Here is a 6,666-nt window from a genome sequence, read left to right as displayed (position 1 = left end):
GTATTATTTAGAGCATACTCTAATCTATTTGGTATACTAAATAAAACTGAATAATTAAGCATAGATTTGTATGATTAATATTGTAAATGCGATGTTTTATAGGTCAAGCAAACAATTCAACATTTAATAAATATATTGCAATATACTTATTAGCTAAGTCAACACATACGTATTAAACATATCTTTTTTATGCGTTTGCATTGTCAATTTTTCAATGAAATTATTTTGTTTCAGTGAGTTTTGTTTTGTTTTGTGCAGTGTTATTTAGTCTACGATACCTGATTATTATTTTCAAGTGAGCGGCATTTAATTATTTCATATCCTGATTTTTAAGTTATGTCTAACAAGTAGTTCGGTTAAAAAGAACCATCAGAACCTCTACTCTACAATGTTGTAAACGATAATAAAATAGTAAATAAAAAAGTAAATTAAGTAAAAAAGAGAATTTTACAAGAGATAGATTAAAATAATAGTTTTTTCAACTCTGACGATGAAGTTTAATACGAAGTTTACATGCAGCATGATTTTTGTCAACTACTTCTAAACAAATGCTTTTGCACCACAGGGAACATTTATGAAATGCCTATGAAATCTGTATTTTAAACAAAAGTTATATTTACCGAATTAGTAATAATTGTATTTCAATAAACAATGAGTCTAATGATTACAAATTATACAAAAATAAATACAAAAGCAAAATTTATGATAGTAGTAAGAGTTGATAAATAGTTTTGTTCATCATATTTTAAAATAATATATGTTTTGATTATAATTTTTAATTTTGTTGCATAACTTAATAATCAAACTGTATCGCATTGATAAATTGATGTTTTGTACCCTGTTCTGAATAATAATAAATAATAATATCATAAATAAAAAATTATGATATCAAGCTTAGTAGTTACAACATCTAACGACAATATTATGCATATTTTGTAAAACTAATATATATTTCTTTTTAATCATCACACTTTTATTAATTATCTTTGTTAAAGATATTATTTCATTAATATTCATCAATATATATTTGTAAATAACTGTTAATATAAAGTGCAATGCATGTAATTAGTACGTTGTTTTAAATACACAATTATTCATGTATCATTCCGCAGAACCAAATTTATCAACAATAGTATAGAGTTGTTTATATTAATGCTTTTTTTAACAAAATGGCATGACATTTTGAATAATGATAAGTGACTTGTGATAGTTGTCGATTTGATTTAAGATTTGGAAATTATCATATATTCAATAAATGAATTCATTCCCATATTCAATTACTAAGTTCAAATTCCCAGGAAAATATTTCTTTCTCAGCGAACCACAGTGCAATTTCTCTTTCAGCGCTTTCCAAAGAATCAGATCCATGAATAACATTATACCCTGTCTGAAATCGAAATTAACATTGATATTTCAAGAGAAAATATTTAAGTACAAAACTAAATTAAATTAATAACATAAGCAATAATTTTATAAGACTTTTGCATGCTCTTTAATCAATTTCTTTCGATTATTTGAAAATATTTACCGTTTAATCTATCTAAAAATAAGGTAAAATTAATATTTTCTGTTTTGGCTTTTACATAAAAATTTAATCTAAAAAAGTTTGTATAATAATAAAAGTTAAATATTATCTATAATATAAAAATGAATCGCAAAATGTGTTGGTAAGCGCATAACTCAACAACGCCTGGAAAAACTTGGCCAATTCTTTTTTTAAATGTTTCGTGTCTCTTGAGCTTCTGTATTTATCTGATCATTTGTTGTCTCTTTTATTTTGTATGTCTAATTGGCCTTGAATAGCATTTTCCCAATATGAATCCTATAATATTCTGAAGTTTTCATACCTCTCCCACCTTTCATTTTGCGTAGTATTCCCGATTTTCTCATTTTTGCAAATCAGTTTCGGTTTACAACAATAGTATGAAATTATAGCATACTTTATTATTACTATTCTACTTTTAAAATGAAAAAAATCCAGTACTTTCGAGTGCCTCGTCAACTAAGCACTCCTGATCAGATTTATGCCACACTTATCTAATATTGAAATCACTTCAGTCAAATCTTTACTTGTCTAATGTACTTACACCTCGTAGGTATGCCTGCGATTTCTCCAATTGATGCCAATAGTTTTAAATATTTGAAAAAGCTTAATTTTGTTGTGTGTCAAAGCACCTTTCGAAAATGATTCTCAATATATTCAAATATCACTTTTCGTGACTTTTTAATATTATTTTAGCCATAAGCTTTCTATTTCCTAGTTCTTCATTTTCCTTGTGTAGTTGTCTACAGGAAAACTCTCAATATTGTCCTCACGTAACCGGTCTCAAATATCGAAGGGCGGAAACTTTTAACCCACCCTTTTATAACTATTGAGTAACTTTAAGTAATAGTCGATATCAATACTATAATTGCATATTTACAAAATATTCAGACGCAGAACTATTATTAGAAATTGTGTGAAGCTTAAAAAGACCTTCAGTTCAATCACGCAAAACAATTAAGTTTTACTTAAAGAAAAATATAGCAAAATCATGAAATAAGCACATTTTTCTCAAGGTTGTTACAACAAATGTAATTACAGTTCAGCAAAAATTCGATATAACGGCAAGCTATTAAGAAATTGTTAAAATTGTTGCACGCAAGTATGTTGCCACAAATAGTGAAGACTCATCACTTGAAGAGCAATCATATTTCATATAGTTGAGATTCTAAATAAGCAATCATATTTCAATAGTTGTTTATTCTAAATAAGTTAAATGTTAATTTTGTTTGAGTAGCTTTTAACTGTTTTATTTAGGAAATTGTTTAGTGAATTATTTTTAGCAAAGCAGAGTAATATTTCTGAACATAAAATAAGCTTACATTAAAAGTTCTGTACAACTAGCTAACATAATTAATTTGTGAATTATCAAATATAATTTTTTAGTATAAGTCTAAGGTATAATTAATGTCAATTTACCTTAAAAAATATTACTTAAAATATTCACCTTAATGCATAAATCTCCACGAATTGTTCCTGGTAGACACTGAGTAGGATCTGTGACACCAACAATCATTCGAACCATTCGAACTGCGTCAGGACCTTCCCAAATCATAGGAATCATAGGCCCTGAACTCATATAATTTATCAAGCTATCAAAGAATGATCTTTTTGCGAGATCCGCATAATGTTCATTTAACAGCTCATCTGGTGCCTTTGTTAAACAAACAAATATTAATGTTTTAATTTAATGTCGTATTATTATTACCATTAATAATAATAACAAGCAAATTTCAATTAACGTCATAACATAATTTTAAAAACATATAATGAAATGAAATGATATTTAATACTTAAGCAACATAATAATCATATTTACATAATGCACATTATTAATAATTTTAAACTTAATAAAAAAGCATAATGATAGTAGGTAAATAAAATAATTTGCATAGTGGTTCAAAGTTTATTGAGATTTTTTATGGGCTTAGAATCCTTAAATTTATGCACATTTGGCCTGATAATCGATTCTTTATTATACTTTAGAAAAGATTATGAATAAGGTCATCTGCGTTCATTAGAAGATTTGCAAGAAACCTGAAACAAGTCTTCTTTTTATGGAGGTAAATATTATAATCTACCACCTAAAATATTTTGAGAACGCGGTTCAATAGCATTAAGTAGAAAAACAGACAATTTATTACTTCGCTTATGATAATAAAGTGTAATTACATTATATTTTTGTTTCTAGTTCTTGTCTGAAGCACAACACAATATGAGCTTTCTATTATGTTACTTTTACAAACACATAATACATAACACATAATGTTTTTCCTATTTTTGCACCAATTTCTATTTGTGAATTAATTATTTTATCACATATATTTTGCAATAAACATGCAACACATGATATTTCAATTGTACAACTAAATTATTGTTATGCTCACCTTCATGAATTTCATAGCTATCAATTTAAATCCTTTAGCTTCAAAACGTTGAATGACTTTTCCCACGAGTCCTCTCTGCACGGCGTCGGGTTTCAGTATTACCAAAGTTCTTTCTGTACCTTCCATCTTTATAAGATGTACTTTCGACCAATATATTTTATATTGAAATGACTTTTAACGACTGAAACCGAAACAGGTGGCACGCAAGAAATTTGCGAAGCAAACGCTTCGATCGTTTTAAATCGTAATCGTTCGTGTTTATTCTTACTAGTCAGCTAGGGGCTATATGTAACGGGGGTAACTAGTAACAGACGTGTTTCAATAGGATCCTAAAAGATATTAGAATTTTTTTCCTTGATTTTGGACATATAAACTATATTGCATAATATTGTCAAAACTACTGTCCGGAAGGCCGACGCAATAAAAAAACTGTGCAAGTCAGTCATTTTTCACGCATGGCATAAAATTGATCTATCACAAGGACGAGCAAACCGCGGCCCGCCAGAGGTTTTTCTGCGGCCCGCCAAGCATTTCTCAACTACAGATTATTTTTCTAGACATTTTATCAAATCCGGCTAATTTTGTTGTCAGTCAAATACTGGTAAAAACAGTTGTTCGCAGAAATAGCATTTCCTGATAAAATATTATTCCTCCTTTAATATTAATAATATTAATTAAAGTATTAGTTTAACAATATTGCAAAAAAATTTAAAAATTCGTGAATTTAAAGACTTCCTGACAATTTATATATCTATTGCAGTATCTTGTGTATCACATTCCATTTTCAGAAAAAGAAAATGTGAATAAATTTTAATTGTGATTTCAAATGTTCAAAGCTAACAAAACAGCTGTTTTCATGTAAATGTTTTCTTCGCCATTTACCATGCAAAATTATACAGATTTAGAAAATGTATTTTTTCAGTAAACATCGCAATTTTTTATAAATCGCGTGTCAGCGCTGGGACATTTTCGCCTTTGAAAAAAACCCAAATCAAATTATGATAAATTATTTTTTTGGAAGTACGTATGTGTGCGAAAAATTTCACAGCCCCTCAAAAGAAAAGTCGCTGGATAATAATTCATTCATTCAGAAAAAATGCTAGATTGAAGATTGTGCCAGATTTTAAATGTTTTTCCATATTTTGTGTCCAGATTTTGACTATAGATTTATCTTCAGCGGTAAAAGTACATTGGAAATACATCGGAAAACATATGTCACATACCCAATCTAGACAATTTTTTTTTGTGGATCCGTGTTAAATTCAACCATGAAATTCATAAAAAATTACCACCTATCAAAACTGAGTAAAACATTTCACAGCTGCATACGTCTTGCTATTTTCCGCATGAAAAAAAATAAAATAAAGAACGAAATTTAAAAAAAAACGGCTGATATTGATCAGCTAATATAAAAAAAGCAGTGCCAAATTTCTTTTGGTTCCAAGTTTTTCTGTTTAGCTATTATGTGTTTTCATTTTGTATTAATATTTATAAACATTTATAATATACACTCATAAATATATAAAATATACACTTTTTTCAATTGTATTTTTGTTTTTTTTGTGGCATTTTTGTAATTTTGTTGCAATTACATTATTTGCGCGCTCAGACAACAAATTTTTTGACTTAATTTTAGTTCAGACTTTTGAGTTTATGAAGTTTCCTTCATAAAGTTTATTTAAAAAGAAAAAACAATCATGGGTTGTACAAACGTAAAAAAAATTTTAAATTTTGTTTTTTTTTTTTTTAATGCGGAATGCAAAACTATGTACAACTCCAAATTTCCATTACTTTATAATAGTCATTTTAGTAGTCCAATCATTTTTTATTTAGCTCGGCAATAGATCAATTAACCTTTTCGCCTTTTTTGTGAACGTTTTTAATGGTTACTTTCGATAAAACTGATTTGCAGTATAAACTACTGTACAAATATTTCTCAATGTGCATTAGAAATACATAGTTTTTGAATGACTTGTAGAAGAAGCAATTTTAGCAAAACAAAATTAGAAATTGAATATCAAAATCTGAAGATAAAATTGTTTTTGAGAGAAAACTGAAATTTTTTTCAGGGTACTTGATATCTCACTCGTTTCGCTAAACATAGCATAACCTAATTCAGATATGAATGTTAGTATTTTAGCCTTGTAGTGGGTAAATTATCAATGTAATATGTGTTAGCTGCCCCTTTCATTTATATACCACATATTTATACGTTCAGAATTAGTTAGTCATTTCTAATACTTATGATTTTCTAAAAATATTTCCTGTGGCTAAACTTTCGCCGGGTCAGCTAGTATATATAAACTACGTGTGGCCCGCCATAAAATTTTGAAAACCAAATTGGCCCGTGGGTTAAAAAAGTTGCTCGCCCTTGATCTATCATAATATATAGATTTGCGTTATTTATTTATCCCTCATTTGCACGACTTTAATCAACAACTCATATCCTCCGCATCTCATTCACTAATTTTAAATTCTATATAACTGATTGTGTTTCAATTTATCAGTTGTTGATAATGTGTAACAATTTTTGTGATTACTAATTTATTTAAGTAGTTATCTTAATCAATGTACAAAAATCACACCTGGAGTTAGTTGAAACAAAACCTTGGGGCTAGTTGTGAAATACATGAATTATATACAGATTCCAGTGAAAATGATCAAGTGAAATGGAATTTATAGTTTGAAAGATGCGGGCAAATGTACGTTGTGTTACTATATCTTTAGTAAGTATTG

At 27.9% G+C, this 6,666-nt stretch overlaps 1 pseudogene; it reads right to left on the bottom strand.

Moving 5' to 3' along the window:
- Positions 1-1,261: 1,261 nt before the first annotated feature.
- On the bottom strand, positions 1,262-4,056 carry LOC113370503 (annotated as a pseudogene).
- Between the last annotated feature and the right edge of the window lie 2,610 nt (positions 4,057-6,666).

This window comes from Ctenocephalides felis, unplaced genomic scaffold (genome assembly GCF_003426905.1).
Source record: "Ctenocephalides felis isolate EL2017-DRISC unplaced genomic scaffold, ASM342690v1 CF-g0.4_SCAFFOLD_01492, whole genome shotgun sequence".
In the NCBI taxonomy this organism is placed as follows: domain Eukaryota; kingdom Metazoa; phylum Arthropoda; class Insecta; order Siphonaptera; family Pulicidae; genus Ctenocephalides; species Ctenocephalides felis.
The sequence above is the reverse complement of the archived record's forward strand: the minus strand, read 5'-3'. Positions and strand labels throughout refer to the sequence as shown.